The sequence below is a fragment of the Arachis hypogaea genome, chromosome 12 (genome assembly GCF_003086295.3).
Source record: "Arachis hypogaea cultivar Tifrunner chromosome 12, arahy.Tifrunner.gnm2.J5K5, whole genome shotgun sequence".
Lineage (NCBI taxonomy): Eukaryota > Viridiplantae > Streptophyta > Magnoliopsida > Fabales > Fabaceae > Arachis > Arachis hypogaea.
The window spans coordinates 97,342,881-97,366,616 of record NC_092047.1 but is presented as its reverse complement, the minus strand read 5'-3'; the positions used below and the strand labels follow the sequence as shown (position 1 = coordinate 97,366,616).

Genomic DNA, 23,736 nt, shown 5'->3' with positions numbered 1-23,736 from the left:
ATTATGCAGTAAAAGCCAGATTTTGTTTTCTTAAATCAACAATTTTGAGAGTTTATAACTTTTGATTCTGAATGGATATTGAGATGCAAACAATTCGTGGTGAAAATCGAGTATGTTTAGCATATGTGATTTAAATTTTAGAACCGTCCATGGTCTAATGAGTGAGTTATGGGACTTGAAAAAGGGTATGTTCACTGGCTTTTAAGACGGAATTTTACAGAAAATTAAAATTCCACAACCATAATTAAAAAATTCACCATAAATCATATATTTGACAAAAAAATCTCAAATTCTTCAATTCAGTTCCAAATATTCTCAAGTTTAACCCAGACTTAGTTTCATACAATTCCGATCATCACAGAATTAATTATAGCCTTTCAAAGTTACTGTTTTCATTTAAAGATAATGCAGAAAATCAGATTTCACAGCTTAATTTTGAAAAATCATAACTAATTCTTTAATTAATACGAAACCTTCAAAATTGAATACTAACAACTACACTTACTAAAGTTTACTCGGCTTTTAATCTCAAACCATTTCAATCACCAGCAAATTACTGGGTCGTCCTCAAAATTACCATTTTATTTTGAAAATCAGATTTTTAATAATAGTTTAATCTTTTAGGTCCTAATTCTTCAACAGTTATCAACTAGCCTCAAGTCAATTTCACAGCCGTTGCTGTATACCAAATAACCAATTTAGCATCCAACAGTCCCAACATAATCCTTTAAAGATCAAAACCTCAGTTAATTCATCGCATCAGTCAATAATTCAGTCATTTACCACACATAACCACGCTCAATTCAATCATAATCTCAATCATCTACCACACATAGTTACACTCAATTCAATCACAACTCCAAACATAATCTCCACCATTCCAATCACAATCTCAACCACAATCCAACACTCACATTACCAATTAATTACTCACAACAATTAAACCTATTTGCAGTTATTCAATAAACCTTGTGGGAATTCTTAAATTAAAAACCATTTAAATTCAACCCCCTACCTCGATTAGCTCGAGTCACAGAATTTGAACACAACTGCCCCCATTTCGTTTCTAATTTACAGCAATGGCGACAATCCTAATACAATCAAGGACACTGCATCAACTGGAACAGCAACAGCGTTAATTTCGCGGCAATGATGATGGTTGCAGCAGGATAAGAATTTTGAATCTAATGTAATCAAGGGCAGAAACAGCCTTGGAATTCAAGATAAAGCAAAAACAAAAATTAAATTAAAACAAGAATATGACAACTATAGCAATGACGAAACAGAACGTGCAAATGGATCAGGCCCAAGGAAAAGATCAGGCCATTACCAAGATAATAGAATCAGAACCAGCAATAGCCCTAGCGTTGGCTTCCGACAGTGGCAACACCTTCGCCAGTGGCTCCAATTGAGACAAACTCCAACAAACACAATATAGCCAAGAACATCAAAGGCAGATGCAGGGTATTTACGGAGCAAAAAGGGTTCAGAGATAGTGGTTGTAAGACCCTAACTTTTAGCACCTCATGATTGTACTAAAAGTTTAGGCGTTACTTACCTCTAACTCTTTTTATTCTATACTATCTTTATTTAATATTGAGCCTTCGTGAATACGAATCAAAATTTTAATCAAGAAAACGAAAGGTCTTTACTTTAAAACTCTTAATCACAAAAATATATATACTCACATAGCAATATATACATAGAATTATTGTAAGACTCTCAAATACAAGTCCTACCTCTCTAAAAATCAAAGACAATAAATGGCGAGGAGAAAGTCTAATGCTAAACCAACTACAGAAAATACGGATACATATTTACATATAGCTCCGATGTTTAGTCGCGGCTCCACGCCAAGGATTCCTGAATCTGTTGCTGAAAGGAAAATCTGTAGGAGGGTGAGAACGTCGTCCTCACATGTTCTCAGTAGGAAAAGTGAATGTTGTGAGAATAAAGAAATAAGTTGCAAATAATTGCTCTTTAACGTTAAAATAATTTCCTTTTGAATTTCTTAAAACTTGCTTTAAAGACTTTAGTTAGTTCTCTTCAAATTATCTTTACTTTAAACAAATTTCAGTTATGTCACTCAGTTTTTTTAGTACAGTAATCAATTCTCGGCTATCTTAATCCTTGACACATATAGAAACCATCAAGCACAAGCACACACGCAACACAAACACACAAACAATTCACGCATAAATCAAATATAAGGAATTCACAAATAACATAGCACAGCACACAGGAACATTCAAGTAGTTCACGCAATGCATATGATGAATGTCTTTTCTATGCAGGCCATAAGCTCATGCTTCGGTTGTCTACCCGCAACCTAACGTTACACGGGACGAACCCCAAATATTGTCTCTTTACCGTGTCAATTAGGCACAATTATCATAATGGGCGAACCTATGTCAATTAGGATATCTTGGCATCACGGTAAGAGACAGGCTATCAATTAGGCGAACATTCCCGCATTAGCAATCTTAGGCTATCAGTTAGGCGAACACTTTCGCATTAGCAATTTGGCACAAGGCCCCTTTAACATACAATATACTATTAGTTAGGCGGACATTCCCGCATTAGCAGTTTGGCACAAAGGCCCATTCAAACACACAATATTCAATTATCCTATCATTCCTAGTTTCTCATTCCTTTTCTTTTTGTCATGCCTCCGCATCACCAAATAATCAATCATACCTCCGCATCACCACGTAATTAATCATATCTCCGCATCACCACATATTCAATCATACCTCCACATCACCACATAATCTCTCACACTTCTGTATCACCATAAAGATACACTTTCCGTCATTCTTCAATCTTAACCTCAAAACGTTTAGTTTATAAGTATCTAAAATTCTTTAAACATTTAATCAAAATAAAATTCATTTTCTTAATAAACCGAACTCAAATCATAACTTAAAACAAAAATTTTTTCTCAATGGATTAAACTTAAAACATAATACTTTTGTTGATAAATCGAAAATCAAATATTATGATTCTTAAATCAAATTTTCTTTAACGTAACGCTTTAAACAAAGCCTCAAAGTTTTATAAAAATTTCTGCAGCATTTCTTCTAAAATTCGGGCTTTGTCACCCTTCAAGGGTCCCAATCAAGTCATTTCTCAAGCATTCCAAATATCAAATTCTTTTCATTAATCAAATTGTTTCTAAATATAAAATAATTTTCAATAATCAAATCATTTCCTTTGAAAGTAAGCCTCTTTCTAATTCAATAAAATTAGCCCCATTTCAAATCTTTTGCTATTGAAACTAATGGAAATTCACTTCTTCATTTAAACTTTATAAAATCCTCCGACCATATTCGTTTAACATGTAATACTAACCAAAATCACATTTACGGCTTCCTCACTTCATAATTTCTCAATTCATATGTCATTTAATCAAAGCATAAACATAACATATTTTCAACCACAATTCAAACAATCAAGAAATCAAACACACTCTTCAAACTCAATCATTTTTCACAGTCATAAATCCAACATAAATTCGTCATTCAACCAGTCTAGAGAGTCATAAATTATTTGCAATTACTCATTAAGTTTTTGAGCATTTATGAAATAAAAACTTTTAATTTAAAAACGAAATTTTCTATCTCCGTATGAAATCAAAATAACGGAAACTTCGAAAAAACTTTCTGACCGAGCTGCTGAAGAAGAAAACGTCAGTAATCGCCTGTAGCTTCTAGAACTCCAATTAACCGAACTCAAGAAAAAGAAAAACTACGTCATCATCAATTTCTATCAAATAAAAGTAATGCTAATGTGTAGAAAAGGAAGATACGAACACTTTTATCGAACTAGATCTTTTATTAAAGTTACGGATTGTAAAAAATCGAGCGCCGAAGGCTCGGAGGTGCTATGGAATCATGGCTTCTCACTCACGACATTCTCTCTTTCTTTCTTTTGTTTTGGGTTCGGCGGAATGAAGAAAACCAAATGAAGCAATAAGATGATAATTAGTGGTGATTAATGAAAGAAAGAGAGTTACGTGTCATTGCTTATATATATATGTCATACATGATAGCTACGTTTGGCTTTTTTTGTCTTTCCTTTGGTTTCCTTAATGGCTTCGGCCTTGAGCGAAACCAAATAATAATAATAATAATTTTTTTATATTTTTTTTAAATATCTTATTGTAATAAAAATAATTTTAAATGTTTTAATAAATTTTAAATTTAACATATCATAAAATTTAATTTAATTACTTTTAGAAAAATAATTATTCTTAAATAAAATAATAAATCATGAATAACTCATTATTTAATTTTATAAAAAATTCGAGTTATTATAGTAGTTCTCATGGCTAGGGCTTAACTGACTCACCATAAATAATGGCAGCGACCAGAGATTTTGGCGGCGGCGGCGGCAGCGGCAGAGGAATGGTCCTTTCTCTGTGCGTCACTCTCTCTCACACGTCTTGTCCTCCTTCTCTGGGACAACATCAACGAAACCTCCTCTCCCCTATTCGGTTCCTCCTAGCGCCGGTGGCGGCTTCCATCAAAGGCGACAGTGGCGATGGAACCTCCCTCCTCCTTCACGCGGTGCTTCTCTGCCACAATCACTCTCTTCATTAAAAATAGTATTGACCTGAAACCAATTGGGAAAGAAACCTGGATAAGTTAAGTTGGACCATATTAATTTTGAAGGTCATTGGATTTAATTTGGATTTTATAAGAAATTTTAAATATTACATGCTACTGCTATTTTCTGGTTTTTAAGCACTGCAAAGCAGTCACGGTTTTTCCTCTATTGCTGTGGCTACAAAAATCAGAAAATTATGATTTTTGGTTTGTTAGAAAGCTTATTCCGAGATGAATGTCTAGACATAAAGCTTGCCCAATTCTGAGTTCATTTGTTATATTAAAAATAGAAAAAAATAGAGTATTGAGGATGTCTTAGTGATAGTCATGGGTCCCTAAAGTTAAAGATGAATCTTAGTGTTAAATGATTGATTTAATGTTAGAATTTATTTGATTTTAAAATGATTCGATACTGAAAAGGTTGAGAAGAGTTTGATAAATGGTTTGGTTTGGACCCGAAAAGGGTGGCAAAGTCCAAGTTTTAGGAAAAGTGTTGTCGAAATTTATATAAAACTCTAAGAGTTATGTTTTTGGTTTCTTTTAACAAAATTAAAGAAGGGATGGTTGAAATTAATTTGAGACTTTTGTTTTGTTGAAAATGAGTTTTGTGAAAGAGAAATTGATTTTTAATTATTTTATGAATGGTTTGAGTAACTTTGGAGTTGTAAAGAAATTGAAATGAATTCCAAAGTTAATGCTAGATATTCTGAAAATAGCAAAGTAAAGGCTATGGTGACAATTTAAATGATTCTCTTGAGAAGAGACAATTGGTTTATGAAATTGTTGGCAAGGATGATTGTTATGAGCCGGAGAGCACGGCTGTGTGTGATTTATGAGCCTTCGGGCGATGCTTGAGAATATTGTGCGGGGATGTCCGTATTGTATTGTTGCTTCCCAGACAGGTGCAGTAGAGAAGTACCAGCCCTGCAAGCTCAGCTTGGTAAAGGCCTGACTCGCATACTTGCGATATATTGAGATTTGAGCAAATACCATCCTACAAGTCGAGAGTACTTGGTAGACGGTAGGTACTTAATCTGAGATTAAGTTTTGGGAAGGCCTTAGCTGACCTGGAGGGTCAGATTGCGTCGGGTGCGAGTCGAAACTGACAAATGAGTTCATTACCTGCAGTAGCATCAAACATGCATCATCTTGTTTGTGCATCATTCTCTGTTATATTCTTGTGCTCTTGTTCTGTTCTTTGCTTTGTTTATTTATTTTCTGTTTGTCTGTTTATGTTTTGGTTGCCTGTTTTGGAATTGCACTTAAGGTTAGGTATTATATGAAAAGTCATACTGGTTCAGCATAGACTTAATGAACCTATGCTTGGGACAAGCTGACTATTCATACCGAGATTGATATAAGCTAATATCCAAATTTTTTTTCTAGCATAATTTCAAAGAGTTTTATGAAACTAATGAAAATAAATATTGTTGAACTAAATTAACTATTTGTGTATTATTCTTTACTTTCACGGCATTCTCAGCTTCTACTGGGAACTTGTGGTTTGGTTCTCACCCCAAAATTTTTTCACCCTTTTAGTGACAGATTTGAAGACTCAATATGAATCTGTGGATGAATATTGAAATTTGTTTACGAGTTAGATTGCCTTCATAGAGTCCCTTCGCTTTAGTCACTTGAGATTCTATTTATTACAGAGGAGTAGGTGTTGTATCTGAATTTTATTTGACTTCACTTGTATAAGATTTATTATTATTACTATGTATATGAGTTTTTTTTTTGAAAACTTGAGATGTATGATTTCAAAAAAAAGGGCATTTTCTCAAAACTAAAACGCAATATCGATATAAAGGCTCAATATTAAATAGATGATAAAGGAAAATAAGTCAGTAACACCTTACTTTTAGTACGATCATGACGTGCTGAAAATTGGATCATTACAACTTGTTTACTTTGGTGAAAATTTTTAAATTAAACTTTGAAATGAAACTAATTTTAAATGGAACTTTGGTATTTTTAGTTTATTTTCACAAAATTTCAGAATTGTTGGAGTTGTGATTTAGAAGATATGAATTTTTGAAATATGATATTTTATGCAGTAGAAGTCAAATTCTATTTTTCTAAATTAGTAGAAGTCAGATTTTTTTTCCTAATTATGGATGGATATTGAAGTGAAATCAATTGGAGATGAAACCTGGGTATGTCTATTATGTTTAGATTAAATTCTAGGGTTATTCCAATTTTAGTGAGTGAATTATGGAACTTGGAAGAAGATATGTTTGCTGATTTTTAAAACAGAATTATGTAAAAAATTACCCAACTTCCAAGCTACATAACTTCTTCATTAAAAATGGTATTAACCTGGAACTAATCAGAAAAGAAACCTAGATATATCTAGTTAAATCATATTAAGTTTGAAGGTTAATGAATTTAATTTGGATTTTATACAAAATTTTGAAAATTATACACTGCTATTGGCTTTTTTTTTGAAATTGCAGGGTAGTCACGATTTTTCTTTTATTCGTAAATCTAGAATTGTTGTAAAATTATAATCTTTTTCTTGTTAGAAATTTTAGTCCAAGACGAACGCGTGGACATAAAGTTTGTGAAATTTCGAATTCGTTTGATACTTTAAAAACAGAATGAAAGTTAGGCTGTCGAGGCTGATTTGGTAACAACTATGAGTTCGTGAGTTAAAATAGAATTTTAGTGATATATGTTTGATTTGGTTTTGATGTTTGTTGAAGGGTGAAAAAAGAAACTGGTTCATTTTAAAAGTAATGAATTTAAGCTTGGAACATGTTAGTTTTCATATGGTTTAAGTGACTTTTAAGTTATAAAGAGATTGCAATGGATTGTAATGTTAATGCTAGATATTTTGAGAATTATATGTTAGTTATCTGCTACGAGGAGGCAGTCAGAAATAATCTTTTTAAGAAAAGATAATCGATTTATATGGTTATTGACAAGGACGTGGGTTTATCCCACTTGCATGAATATGATTGTAAACGAAGATTTTGCCTTAATAAAAATCGAGTAAGAAAGATAAAATCTGAAGAATGATAAAAATATGTGTTGATGATCTGCTGTGCTGAGGCAAGCAGATAAATAGTGGTGCGACCACTTAGAAAGCTTTCCTAGGATACTTAGCTATAATGCTATCTTGTAAGACAAAGATCACTTACGGAGGTATCGAGACACACACAGCTAGAATATTGCTCCTATAAGATAAATGTTACTTACAGTGGAGGTGTCGGGCATATATAGGCATGCCGTTTGTAAGACAAAGGTTGCTTGTAGTGGGTATTGTCAATAGGAAAGTCTTACCTGGACAAAGGACGCTGGGTAACATCAGGAGCGTGTATGTAACAACAAATGAGTTTATGACTTACATTAGAGCTAGATATTCATCATATGGATTTGTATGACTTGTTTGGGTGTGCTTGTATTGTGTGTTGCTTTATTTATGTTTATTTTGTTATTTGATTTGTTGAGTTAAGCAAACAAATAATAACATTTTGGTGATGACAAACATAGTATTATTTGGGTTGATAACCCAAGTGTGGTTTTGATATGTTATTTAGTGATGCAAACCAAGTTAATAATCATTAGTGCAACCTAATATAAAGAGCAAGCAGCCCAACTAGAAAAAACCAAGTGCATCAAAGACTGCTGAATGGAAATAAGTCCATAACCAAGTCCACTAGCTTCATAAAAGGAAAAGCAACTTTCAAGTTGGTGGTGTTATGTTGCTTCGAGTAAGGCATAGAGAAGAAAGGGAGTTTCACTTTTTCAATAAACACTAAAAGGGAAGAAAGAAAAAGCAATTTCTGGAGGTTATGTCAAATCAAGATTGAAGCCGAAAGCAAATGTTCAAGACAAGAAAGAAAAAGGTAAAATGTTTCCATAAACATGCAAGTTAATTACTTGTTGATCTCACCTTCCTCTCTGCACAACCATCCCTCATGTTGGCAATCAAAACAAGTATTTGGGTTTATCGGCAGTGATTCAGAAATCAAAGAAAGAGACTTTTAACTACATTAAAGATAGGGTGTGTCAGAAGCTCAGTCATTGGAAGAGAGCTTTATTATCTTTTAGTGCATGCGAAGTGCTTGTTAAGGCGGTAGCAATGGCGATACCCATATACTCTAAGTTGCTTCAAGTTACCATAGACCCTAATTGAAAAAATTTAGCGAGCCATACTCTAGTTTTGGTGGGGAAAAAAGTTAGAAAATAGGATGCAGTAGATCGGATGGAGGATTTTTTGTACACAAAAAATGCAAGGGGTCTTAACTTTAAAGATTTGAAGGCTTTTAACCTTGTCATGCTCGCAAAGCAAGGTTAGAGGTTAGTTTCTATATTTAATTCTCTAATCAGCAAAGTGTTACAGAGTAAATACTACATATATTCAAGCTTCCTAAGAGCAGAAGTCAGTAATAATCCATCATAGGGCTGGAAGAGTATTATCGACAGCAGAAAGATTTTAGAAAAAGGTATACTATAAGAAGCAGGAAGAAAATTTAATATCAAAATAAGAAAAGTCTCATAGGTGAAGGATTATATTTCAATTACTCCTATTACTACCACTGTAATGTCTATTAATCTAGAATGAGTTTCACAATTACAACATCCAAACAAAATATGAAACCAGAACCTAATTCAGTTCAATTTCAATCCAGAAGTAGCTACAACAATAATCAACACTCCAATTCTTGAGACAAAAGATATAGTTCCCTGGATGTTAGAGAAAGGGGATGACTTTATTGTAGTTTCAGGATACAAAATAGCTTTCAGCTTCTACCATCCACCAACTGAATATCTGCTAGAACAATATAAAAGAAAAGAATTATGGAGGAGCATATGGAAAATTAATTGTCAGGCAAAAATAAAGAATTTGTTCTGGAAACTAATGCATAAAGGACTCCCTGTGAAAAAAAAAATTGAATGCCCAAATTCAATCCATCGAACCCTGTTGTCCAAAATGCAATCAGTCACAAGAAAGCATTTTTCATTGTTTTTGGGAGAGCCCATATGCGGTTGGGCTTGGAGATGCTCAAATCTACCATGGCCAATTCAAGCTCGAGAACTATGGGAGTGGTGGATTCAGCTTGATGAAAAGATATTGTACTACAATTACTTTTTTTTTGCGGTATCATTTTTATCGATGATTTTTTCATTTAACTACCATTAGTGAAGAAATTTTTCAAAAACAAACTTATTAATAGTTTGTGGAGATTTAAAACCCCCCACAAAATACAAATAAAATCCCTACAAAACTAATTTTTGTTATTATTTAATGAATTTTTTAACAAAAAGATCGTATTGTCCCAAAATAAAAAAGTTGAGGGTCGAAGTGTCCCTTTTTTTTGGATAGAGATCGCTTTATCCTTCGTAAAAATAGACAAGGACCGAATTGGATGTTTACTCTTACAATTTCATCTCTAGTGCAAATTGAACCATTTTTCATAATAAAATGACATAACTAACTTTGATATATATAAAAAATACTAACTATGTGATATTTAATTAAATTATTAGACTCATAGTGTATGGCCCGCGCTATGCACAGAGCACGTACTTAATCTACTTTTATTGGATTTATATATAGTGCTTGTTTGTGTTAGTTTTTAAGAAAAGATTTTTTTTTAGAGTTATCTTTTTTTGGGTATCTCATGTAAAAAGATCTTTTTATCTATCAATTATGTTTGGATATAACAATATAAAAGTATTTATTTATTTATTTATTATATGTAAAACATCTTTTTTTTTAAGGAAAAAAGATCTTTTAAAAAAAGAAGTAAATTACAGCTTCTCAAAAAAAATGTTTTTTTTAGTGCTTTTACTTTTACTATTAGAAATTTACCAAATACGCTAAAAAATAAAAAAAAATATCTTTTTTCATTAAAAAAAGATCTTTTTATCAAAATAAAGGCGCTCAAACAAGCACATAGTTTGTTTACAAAAAGATATTTTTGTAAATCTTAGTTTATATTAATTTATATTTTTAATAATTTTTTTCAAATGGTAACCTCTAAAACACATTTTAACTAAATTAAAAGGAATAATAAATTAACTATTATGTAAAAGTAAAATTAATTATTCAAAATGTTTTCTTAGAATATTTTTTATTTTTTGCGCATGTTATTTTATAAATCTATTTTATTTTTTATTTTCTTAATTTTTGCATAAAGAAACTCATATATGAATAACAAAATCTAATGAATCAAAATACAAAATATTTAAAATGATACTTAAATTATATTAGAAATTTATTATTATTAAAGATTTATTATCTTTCGTAACAAAACATCTGCCATTTTATTAGAGATTGTAATGGGAGCTGGCAAAGGGGGTGTTTGGGAATGATTGAGAGTAATAGTATTCTTCAAGGAGAATTGTTTGCTATTTGGAGAGGATATCTCTTAGCTTGGGATGTGGGTCAACGAGATGTTATTTGTGAGACGGATTGTGTGGAAGCATTTAATCTTGTTACTCAAGATGGTTTTGGGTTTATTGATCCACTGGTGCTCAAAATAAGAGATATCATGCATTGGAATTGGCGTGTTGACTTTCGTTTGATTATGAGAGATGCAAACACGGTGGCAGATACTATGGCAAAGATGGCGATGAAGTTACAACTTTCGCATGTGGAGCTTCTTTCACCTTGGGAGGAGTTTAAGAGTAGTCTTAAACGGGACTGTCCCTCTATTTAAGCAGTTCCTTATTTTGTTTCTTTTGTTTTTCTTTGTTTAATTTATTTCAGTCACCAAAAAAAAACATCTGCCACTTTTACAAATCAATGGAATAAAAAATAATAAAAATAAACTTCCTTTATTATACGTCCACACACTACTCCCAGGGATTTCAAAAATAATAATTATTTATATTTTTAAATATTATTTTTCTAATATAAAATTAAAATATAAACTTTTTTTCAAAATTTAAATTATGTTTTTTTTTTTCCAAAATATATATTAAAACCCAATTTATAAGCTTCAATTTAGTATAAATGAATTAAACTCAACACTTACATGAACTAGCTTCTTGCCAAACTTCATCAGACGATCTCGCATCCACTACTTCATGAAACTACTTATTTTATTTTAATTCTTTGGTATAAATAATTGTGTTGCTTTTTTCTTCTCCAATTTTTATAATACTGCTGACATCTTTGAAGTCTTCAAATTGTTCTTCATGGGAATCATTTAGGGAGACAATATGTGATATCACATAGGCAACACAAACCAAATATATTATAAGATTCATGTAAAGTTTAAAAAGATACCAATAATATTAAAAAAAAAAATAATTATTTGTACTCATAAATTTTATGAATATTGATAAAAATATTAATTAAAAAAAATTAACAAATTCATAAAAAATAGATTTTGTGTGTCAAAGGTATCTAAATTTTAAATTTTTATTAATTTTTTTAAAAAATATTCTCAAATTATCTCTCCTTTTATCTTTAACCTTAATCTCACCACCAAAATAATGGTGGCGTATCCAAATACAATGGGCACCAAAAAAACTATATTTCATACTAAAATTTAAAAATAAAATCAATTTAAAATTTTAAAAATAGTAGAGTATTAAAGTGAATAACTCTTTGAGAATTTATGTTTTAGACAAATTAATTCATAAAAAAATATCAATAAAATTTTTTAAAATAATAAACGTGAACAAAGTAATTTAAATTAAGACATTCTATTTTAATTATAGGAACTAATTTAAAATTAATGTATCCATATTTACTATTTTAAAAGACTTTATTAACACTATTTTTAGGTATTTTTTAAGTATTTTTAGGTATTTATTTGTTCTAAGGATAGTCTTTTATTTTTAAATAAAAAATATATAATGTATACAAAATATTTTTTATTTTATAAAATTAATTATTATGTAATAAAATTTTTATAATATTAAAAAAATTATATTAATTAAAAAATATTATTATGCACTTATCTATCATTTAATATAATAATAATAATAATAATTTTTAAACACCAACCAAATTCTTATTATACACAAAATTTAACTAATTAAAATTATTTTATTTTAATAAAAGCATCATAAAATGATAGATAGATATTAAATTAGAGAAGTAGTATAAAATAGTATAAAAAGAGAAAACAAAAGAAAACATATAACTGTTTCATCGGCCATTTACGATAATAATCAATTTGCACATAAACCTCTACATTCGATAAAAATTTACAATAATAGTATTTTTTACTTTTTACATAAACTTCTATACTATATAACAATTTATATAAAGTAAATATAGGATATAATTATTTTATAATTTTAAAAATTATAATTGCGTAAAATGAATTCATCATTATATTTATTTATTTATGCAATTTGCCCGATTTCTCTTTATGTTTTCTAGGAGGGATATTTAAACCATCAAAACTATTGGGTTCAATTAAAAGTAAATAAATTAATTATTTTTACCAAAACTAATTTTGCTGGTTAAAATCCTCTCCAAAATATGAAAGTTTCATAAAATAAAATATTTTATTATTATACAAAAACCGTGGCATTATAGAATGTTAAAAGAAATGAAAATTAAGTAACAACTTCATATAGTGATAAAAATGAGAAATAACAAAAGATGTTCATAGAATTATTTTTTATAGTTCCATCAATGGAGCTGTTCATAGAATCTTCACGGAATAGTTCCTCTCGTTTGTTAATTATTCTTAGTCGGTTAGTACACGTGGCAGAATATCCATAGAATACATCGTTAATTTTCATTTGCTCAGTGATTCTGTAACGCTCTGTTTCCGCAAACCGGCATTTGATTAAGAAGATCTTCCCTAGCCGAATCCTTTGATTAATTGATTCCCTCATAAATCATCGTAATCATATAAGAATGTGTTTAACGAACTTCTCCATGCTCCGTTGACCTCTTTCTTCGATGAACACAAAAATGGGTGAAGAAGAAGATCTTCGGTTCTTCGAGTTGAATACAGGGGCTAAGATACCTTCAATTGGCTTGGGAACTTGGCGTGTTGGATCTGCTGACATTGCTCATACTTTAGCCACTGCTATCAAGGTTCCATATCCTTTAACCTCATATACTATGCTAAACTTGGAATTTTGATGAATCGTTTTATTTTGTTGTATTGACGTCCTTTTTCTTTTGAATATGTGTTTAACAGTTTTGATTATAGATAAATATCTATGTAAAACATCTTAAAGTATATATATAAATTATAAATTTAATTTGAATGTACTATCCGTCGAAATTCGACCGTAGAAAAGTTTCGCTGGTATGTCGAACATAAGAGCCACTTGGGCTATCTACGCCGGCTGCAGCGACTAGATAGGCCAAGAGTCTCAACATAGGAGTCAAATTTTTATATCTCACAATTGGCTCGTGCGTTTTGCCTGAAATTTTGGTGGAGTGTTAAGGATACCATTTAAAGGCAGCACGAAAAAATCGGTATACAACAGTTCAATCACATCTGTTCTTTTGGATGACTATTCATTAAACTCTAGCTTTCTTACTTCTATGGGAGACAGAAAAAGATGTGTGTTAGTTATGTGTTAATTTTAATGTAATCAATTAATCATGTTTACTAGATGGTTCAGGACTTAGATTAACAGTGATTTACTGGTATGTGTTTCTTACATAATTATTTTTTTTTTGGTTTACAAAATTTGAGCAATAGATAAACTAAACAGTCCCCAATATCTTTTTTTTTCCACTTTGCAGACATACTTAACCAATATGCCTTAGTTTTGGAAATGGATTAACTTCATAATGTCAAATTGTCAATGCAGGTTGGGTATCGACATATAGATTGTGCTCATATTTATGGAAATGAAAAGGAGGTGAGAGTTGTTTTACTTAAACATTTGACAAAGATGTAAGTTGGGGTTTATAATATAATGCCATATACATGTTTCCTTTTGTTATGCCATTCTCCCTTTTCTTGATGCAACATAAGATGAAAATGAGTGAAAACTTTAAAATAAAATAGAGTTGTAAATTTGTGATTGAGCAAGCTGCTATTCAAATGATTCCCCTTAACTTTCCTTCCATCTTGTATAAAATTTAAGGCTTGATGCTTAATCATGAACTTTTGCTAGATTGTTAGCTTAATCAATTATTTACCTTGTTTTCAGCTTTAATGAAACCATAGAAATTTGCTAATGAAACCATATATGTAACCTTTAGCATAAAAACTATATGTTGTTTATAGTAATTATATAAAACAGGACCTTACATAAAAGGGTAAAAGGAGTAGTTCAGCATTAGTTTTTGACAAAGCATTGTGAATTTGGAACACTCCTTGATGTTCCACCAAAGGACTAGCCAGAATGTATTCCTTAACAAATCCCTTTTGAAAGGAACAAGTCTCTCTAAGCTAAGGGTACTTAAGGCTCTTGATTGGTTTGCATTTACTTGAATTAATATCAATAACACGTAGGCGTATAGGCCGACATTTGCATAATGTGTTTCCGGGTTCAGTCGAAATCAATAAACATTTTCAAAGAATGAATCAATAATAATAAAAAAAATTATCTGAGGTTGCTTGACTGCTTGGAAATAGGATCTTTTTGGGTATGCCTAAATGCTTGTTATATGGAATTTGCCATGCACATTCTTTAAATAGGATCTTTTATGTGGATTAAAGCAAAGGCATAATAGAAACTTTAAGGCTCACAAGTGAAGTGCAACTCACCATTTAGTTTATTTTGGTCATAAAATTCATATTTCAAGTTAATGCCACAGTTTTTATCCTCTTCTTTCTATTGCACTGCCATAGTACTCTCTTTCTATCTGTTAACACATGTAAAATTTATGTAGATTGGAGATGCCTTGAAGGAGTTGTTCGCCAATGGGGTTGTTAAGCGTGATGAAATGTGGATCACTTCAAAGTTGTGGTTTGTCTATTTTCTTTCAACTTCTAAACATTTTATCTTATTTAAAACACTTTCTAATTGACAAGGTTCCAATATTTTCATGAAAAATCATCTCATCTTTCAGAGTTATTTTATGACATTCCCTAAGTTTGATACAAAAAGGGGAAGAATCCTAACATTAGCATCATTGATGATATTACAATTTGCTTGTAAGTCCAATCTAGAAGAACGGTAATACTGATCTTCATGAATCTATAAGAACCGTAAAACCTGTTTGATCTGAACCATGGGCTCCTTTTTTCTGCTACAATAATTTTAGTTACCTAACAACGCAAAAAGATGTTGATACTCTTCCTGCACTAAACCTGAAATAACACTTGTATGAAAAATGCTCTGTTTGAGGCCTACCAATCTGCAAGAAGTTATTTCTTTCCTAGCCCAAAATAAAGAAGGGAAAGGAAATATATAACTGACCATAGAATTTGAATAAGTTATAAGAAAGAATTGTGCCAGAAAATTCACAAGTTCAACCTCTTCAAAAGAGAAATGAGTAGAATCAAGTATAATCAATTTCCTGTGCAAGTCATAATTCTAAAAACCTAGAACCCTGCATTGAATAGAAATGTTTATTAGGTGAATCATGTACAAGAAAGGGAGATGATAGATTTCAATCTTAAAGAAAGTACACCATAAAATTTTTGGAAGACTCTACTAAAATATGATGGTTACTTGTTGAAAGTCTTTTGTCACTTGTATGGCCTTAGCAAATAATAACCTTGTTCCTTAAATTCGGTTTTATATGCAATGTAACACCAAATCTTGAGGTACATTCCCTTCTTCCTAACTTGTCTTACAAATGTTTTAGGTGCACTGATCACTCGCCAGAAGATGTCCCAAAGGCATTGGATAGAACTTTGCGGAATTTGCAACTAGACTATCTGGATCTCTACCTTGTATGTAAAACCACATTGAATTTTAAGATATTCATACATCATATGCTATTAATTGTGTTTTTAATATATTCATACATCATATGCTATTAATTGTGTTTATTACACTGTAACTCAAGCCAAGTTCTAATATTAAGACTTTCTTTACCGTATTTTACAAGTTATTGTAGATTCACTGGCCAGTCAGCATAAAAAACGGGGTGTGTACTAAACCGGACATACCAAGCACATGGAGAGCAATGGAGGAACTCTACAATTCCAGGAAGGCCCGAGCTATTGGGGTAAGCAATTTCACTGTAAAGAAGCTTCAGGATCTATTGGAGGTTGCGCAAGTTCCTCCGGCGGTTAACCAAGTGGAATTGCATCCTTCATTGCAGCAACCAAAGTTGCATGAATTCTGTAACTCCAAGGGAGTGCACTTATCTGTGAGTATTCAAATTTGAGGTCTTAGCATAATAATTACCTGGTTTTAACCAATGCAATCAAACTTGAGAGTTCATCTAAACTCTTGGAGCTTACACGTGTATGTATTCTCAATTCTAGTACCCTATTGTTTAAAAATTTAATGTCCATGTACCTTTATATAAGTACTCTTCATGTTTGCAAATAACTGTCGTTATGTTGATTTTCTCAATGATCACTTTGTCAAAATTGGCAATTGTTTTTGAAACAGGTGGAATATGAGATAGGAATCTTCCATGATTCTGAGCTGTCACTCTTTACTAACAACTATTTATCTTTATTCAGGGTTATTCGCCAGCTTGGTAAAGGACTAAGTAGGACTAATATTCTTATGGATCCAGTTCTTCACACTGTTGCAGAGAAGCTGGGGAAGACACCAGCACAAATAGCTCTTAGGTGGGGTTTACAGATGGGAAACAGTGTACTTCCCAAGAGCACAAGTGCTACCAGAATCAAAGAGAACTTTGATTTGTTTGATTGGTCTATACCTGAGGATTTGCTGGCCAAGTTCTCTAAAATTAAGCAGGCAAGTCACTTCATGCAATTGTTTCGGTAACTTGTTATATACTTTCTCTGAATCAAACTAAATACCTCTTTGGGCTTTGGACAAATTGTTTGGTACATCCAAAAATAAATGTATCTGGAATGAATTCTTAATATATTGATTTGTCTAAAATGACATATGTTTTTGACATTTAACTGTTACTATCTTCACAAAGAAATAATATTTGGCTAAATCAAAATCATTTAGTTGAAAAGAGAAGTACACCATTATTATTAATATATTAAAAATTAAAAACTAGTGTTTAGTTCCGATTGCATGATTTATTTATGCAGGAGAGAGTGGTTGCTGGTGAAGAATTTATTAGCGAAATACCTGATGGGTACAAAACAATTGAAGATCTCTGGGATGGTGAGTAATGGAACAGATTCCCACATTGAGCATTTGGACATTGAACTGTAACTGTTTACATAATTTGGGGTGGAAATATTAACTAGATCAAACCTTTTGAATGTTTCCAGTACCTGGCATTCATGGTGTATGTTCTTCTGTATGATGGTTGTAATAAATAATAATTTGCCATTAGACTACTGGATTTTGTGTCAAACTCGCAGAGTTTTTGGGCAATCCATTCTCATGTATGTTTATTTGGTAGTCTATAATAAGCCGTTATGTTAGATTAGATAAGCCTACACAAAAACATCAGCCACCAAATTAGACATATTATAAATTATAAAATATACATTAAAAATAAATCAATACTTCAGGAGATCGATGCTACAATACCATCATGCTTATTCTTATCGATCACCATATCAGGTGAGATTTAAAGGGTCCGAACAGAACTTAATGTTATAAGATAGAGGTCTCTATCGACAATCATATCTTACAAGTCTATTATACAATGCAAGCTGAAGATAAGGATAAGTCATATCTCTTCCTTAGCTAGATAAGTGATAGTGGTCACTTTATTTTAGTGCACTTAATAATTATACATAATGAGGACACTTACTTTAATAGACGGATAGCTTAAAATAGTCTTCTGGAAGGATTTTATCATCGTCTGAGTAGGATGATGTGTCATCACAAGTCAAGTTGACAACTTTAAAATCTATATTTGGGTCCTTTAAGTAGGTAAGTGGGTCTTCAATGTTCTCCTCATTAGGATCTTGGGCATCTTGTAGATATGGGTCAGCCTCATTGGGTATCCCTGCATTAATCTTGGTCGGGCTAGGTGGTAGGGCATATACTCTAGCACTTAGATCTTCAGAATTCAAATCTTCATCAAGATTTCTGCTTGAAGTTGGGAGATGTCTGGATGTACTAGGCTGATCAGAGAAATTCTGTCTTGACCTCGGAGTGTAAAAAGAGTACGATCCAAATTGATTAATTATTCCTGAAGTTATGAATCTGGACTGAAACTCTTGGAGTGTGGTTGGAACATCTGATCTGAATGACAGTCTTTCAATTACATTTCTTTCTCCATATATTCCAGGTTGCCAAAATTGATAAAGATATTTGACCAAGGCATTTAAGACTGACTTTTCATCTGTTGGCCATATGGTAGAATATCCAACAATATCGATTCTGTTCATGGTGTGCGGGCTACTATTTTTGTTAGTAAAGTAACTTCTTTGTAGGGTGACAAAACAACAGAATTTCTGTTTTGCCTGAGAAGGTTCGTCCCACAGTTGATGTTGGTTAAGCATGTTGTATAACATTCCTCTCCATGCATAAAGTGGAACATACATGGAGAATAGTCGGACCAAATGAGATTGTGCCTGAGTTCTATTACACAATATATGGTATATGGGAAAGATTGTGACTATAATGGCACATGTATATATAGAAGACAGAACCCAGATGTACCACATCATTTCTTCTGGTATAGGTGCTTGGATTATTGGTATAGTGCAAAAAGGTGTATTCATGCTGAAGTACATTGTGTTAGAATGAATTTGGGTTATGACAAGAAGATGGTGTAGACAGTAAAACAGGATTTGTCTGGCTAGGCTGGCTATTTGAAACTCTGTCTGGGGTCTTGCCTTGAGGGGAAAAAGGCCAATCTTTTTTCTATATGGGCTTCTGTGGAATGGGCAGTCAGAAAATAGAATAGTGTATAAAGGATTGTGTGTATTCACAGTGCAAATGTAAAGGACTGGTTTTAGGATTGGTTCTTTGGTAGGTCTAGAAAGAAAATCAGCAAGAGTGTTTTGATGTCCCTTTATGTGTTTTACCTCAAATTTATAATGGAAGAACCAGTCTTTCCACCGCAAGAGTTGAGAGTCTGGCAGAATCTTTTTCTTGATCTCTTGCATTGATGGAAAAGAGGTGTTATCCATTTTCACAGTGAAATGATAGGAACTGAGGTGGAAATTGAATTTTTCTATCCCTCACTTGACAGCAAGAATTTTTTTGTAAGTGGCATGGTAGTGTTTTTCTGATTCCTTGAACTGTTCGCTAGCATGCACACAGTAGTGTCTTGTCCCAGCAGTTTCTTTAAGTAACACAGCTCCTCAGAATTCGTCACTAGTATTTGTTTGTAATATCTTTTTTCCTGTGCTAGAAATCTTTAAAGGAGGGGGACTTGTGTTATTTTCTTCAAATTTTTTACGGTTGTGGTTTGTTCAAGTCCCCATGGTGGAGGTTTCTTTTTCAAGAGTTTTGACACCTGGTTGGTGTATCTGGTCACATCTGGGATAAAGTCTCTAATGTAGTTTACCATTCCTAGAAATTGTTGAACGTGTTTGACGGTTATGTTTTCATCAGAAAAATGAATCAATTCTTTAGCAATATGATTCCCTGGTTGAAAAAATTCGTCTTGAAAATCATCCCAAGGAACTCAATTTTTGTTTAGGCAATAAAAATCTTTTTTGATGATAGCATGATTCCCTAATCTTCAATGATTTGAATAAATTGGGCTAGGAGTGTCCTATGGGCCTCATTATTTTTTGAGAACAGTAGGATGTCATCAACGTAAATAAGTGTGGAGCGTAAAATGGGTTCAAAGATTTTGATCATTATTTTTTGAAAAAGAGATGGGGCCGCTTTGAGCCCAAATATCATTACTGTCTATTGATATTGGCCTTCAAGAATACAGAAGACTGTCTTGTATCTATTTTCAGGACGGAGTCTAATTTGTCAAAATTCAGCTTTTAGATCAAACTTGCTGAATATTTTTGCCTCACTTAGCCTTTGTGTGATAACTGAAATTCTTGGTAGAGGAATTTGTCGTCTTGAAAAAAGACATTGAGTGGCTTGTAATCAATAACAAGCATCTTTTTTCCTTTATTTTGTTCAGCTCTTTTTTTAACATAAAAAGCTTGACATGCCCAGTTAGAATTAATTGGTTCAAAGAGTCTTTGGACAAGAAGAGCTGCACATTTCAAAGAGTGGCTTGACATTCAGCTCTTGCTAATTTGAGATCTTCAAGATTCATTCCGGAGTGGGTGGCCTTAGTTGAGTTAATGTCCTCATTCCTTTTTAAAGGAAGGCGAACGTAGAAATCTAGATTTTTCCACAAAGGTGCAGGGTGGTTGAATTGATCATGACTGTCGCAACAAACATTGAGGAGTTGTTGCTGGATCTCCTTATACTCTTCTGGAACTTCCTTGATCTCAAGGATGCTTTGTATCCCCGTGTAAGGCAAGAACTATCTTTTATAACTCAATCCAATGGGCTTGATTTGTAGTCCATGGGTTCGATAAAAAGCATAAAACCCAAACAGGACATTCTTTTCTAGGAGATAACTTTCCAAAACCTTGAGCCAAGTAGTCTAGCTTGCAAATATTTCAAGCTTTTTGAAAATTAGATCAATGGTGAAGACTTCTTTATTAGCTGCTGAAAACTTCTTATGAAAAGGTGCCCACATTTCTGTGGGTAAGACATGTGATTTTAGAACAGTGGCACAGGATCCAGTATCCATCAGTGCAACAGCTTTCAGTGGTTTGTCATATTTAGAAGTCTTGATCTTTAAATAGAAATGGAGTCGAGGGGTACCATGAATCTGCTTCATTCCCAAGGACCCAAGATATCCAAGTTCTTCTTTCGGAATTTTTGGTCCTTTAGGAATCCTTGTAGTAATGGAAGATATTGTAAAGACTGATCTTTCTAGTGAAAAATCATCTTCTGAACTGCTTTCTTCCGAATCAGAGTCCTGAAAAATATATTGGGTATCACCATCTTTGTCCTCTTTCTCTTCAAGTACTGATTCAAGATCTTTTTCATCTTTTATGGAGGCTACAACCATTAAAGACTGAAGCATATTTATTTCTTTCTTTGTCTTGCTAGGACATGATTTAGCAAAATGACATTGTTTTCCGCAAATGAAACATTTGTTTGGCTTCTTGCTATGGATGTTTTTTCTTTTGAAATAGCGAAAAGGTCTTTGCTTTCTCTTACCTTTCCTGAATGTCTTCTGTTGAAACATGTTGGATTGCTGCTGTCAATGTGTTTTCTTTTTTGGTTTGCACTCACAAATGTCATGTTCTTTACATTTGATCTTCAAATAGGATTTTACTGCATGCCCCTTTGAGTTTGCCTAAATTTTGAGTGAGCCGTTTGAACATTTGTTGTTGTTAACATAACTTATCCAAGACAGCTAGAGCCAGTTGGTGTATTTCTCCGATGGTGGTGGTAGCTACTTCTTTACAAAGAGTCATCATCATCCGCTGTAATTTCGGTTGGAGTTCATCTGGCAAAGATGCCATGAAGACTTGTTTGAGGGGTGGATTACTATTTTCTCCAAGAGGATAATATTTAGCAGCCATTCTCTTGTAATGTTTTTCTAAGTCTTTCCTGTTGAGTGAGCAGAACTTCATTTCAAAATACTCTTTGGAGTTTTTTTTTTATGATTATGATATCTTCTAGGAACTCTTGGTGTAGTATTCCTAAAAACTGAGGGAAAGTACTATTGATGAGTTAGAGTCTTTCATACTCAGAAAGGTTGTTAATCCATTCACGGAGATTGCCAGTCATTCGATTTATGAAGTCTGCAAGGACTTGTCTGCTTGAAAGATTTGGATTAACCATGTTGATCTCAATCCAAGCACCAAATTCATTCAGCCTTTCTCCGTATCTTGAAGGTGGAATATCATCAAAGGTGAACCATTTATTATAAATTTTTGCTTCAGAAGATCCTATTTGTGGAGGATTAACTGAAGTTGTCAGTTCATCTTTTTCAGAGAATATTTCTTCCTCTTCTTCTTCTACTAGATTGACCATGGCTATTGCTGAAAGGTCTGCCACATAGTCTTCTTTGGACCATTCAGTAGACTCAGCAGAATCTTTGGTGGTTTCTTCTGTAGATTCATTAGTGATTTCTCCAACATCTGATTGATCATTTAGAGTAAGAGCATTAATTGTCCGGCCTGGGACAGGTGATCCTTCTTTAATGCTTTTGTCTTTTAAAGGAAGATCAGTAGATGTACTTTCTCTAAAAAAATTTTCTAGCCTCCAGGGAGGGTGAATCCTGGGTTGAAGAGGTGGTTGTGGCTGGGTTTGGGACGAATAATGTTGTCCTTGGAGAGAGACACATTTTTCGGTGTTGGCTTGTCTGGCTAAATGATAAGTGAATTTGAAGATGGATTCATAATTTGGAGTTTCAGGTAGTGAATATATTGAAGGAAATAAGACATGTGAATATAATGGATATGGATTAGGATACATGGATAATGAATCTATGGCCAATGCCTGAGGCACAACCATTCTGTCTCTGTCCATTTCAATCTGGCAAAGTTGCGCTTTAACATGAGCCAGTTCTCTGTCTTTCTTGTGAAATTCTGGGCCAAAATACCTATTCTCAATATAGGCTGAATTCTTGATCAAGCTGAAAAGCTTGTCTGGAAAGCTGGTCTCTGAGTTCAGCAATTTGTTCTACTGCAGAATCTATTTGCGTAGAAAATCCCTGTTTTTTCTACAAGAGTATCAAGAGTGTGGTCTATACGGAGTAATACTTTATTTTGGCTGACTACAATGTCCGTATGCCAATTGAGGACTTCTTCTTGAGGGGTGGTTGCTTGATGTCCATGTGGAGTAATTTCCTGAGGAACTACATAAGGTCTTCTAGTGATTTTCTTTTCATTAGTCTGTGTCACTAGAGGTGGTAATTCTTCCTCATAAGGCCTGAGGGTTACAATACATGGGATAGTTTCAATTGTCTGATAAGAATAATCTATAAGACCTTTTTGGGATAGTTTCTTCCTCCTGAACTTTGGGGCTATATCTGCATCATCAGGGAGTTTAAGTCATTTGGAAGAGCAAGAAGCTTATTGTGACTTTTTCTTCTTTTTTTTTTGTTTCTCCAATGTCTGTCATAATCATCATTATCTGTGTTACTCCATTGGTCAGTATAATCACAATCAGAGTCACACGTAGAGGG

At 32.7% G+C, this 23,736-nt stretch overlaps 1 pseudogene; it reads left to right on the top strand.

Moving 5' to 3' along the window:
- Positions 1-13,190: 13,190 nt before the first annotated feature.
- Positions 13,191-17,964, top strand: LOC112727798 (aldo-keto reductase family 4 member C10-like; annotated as a pseudogene).
- Positions 17,965-23,736: the final 5,772 nt, after the last annotated feature.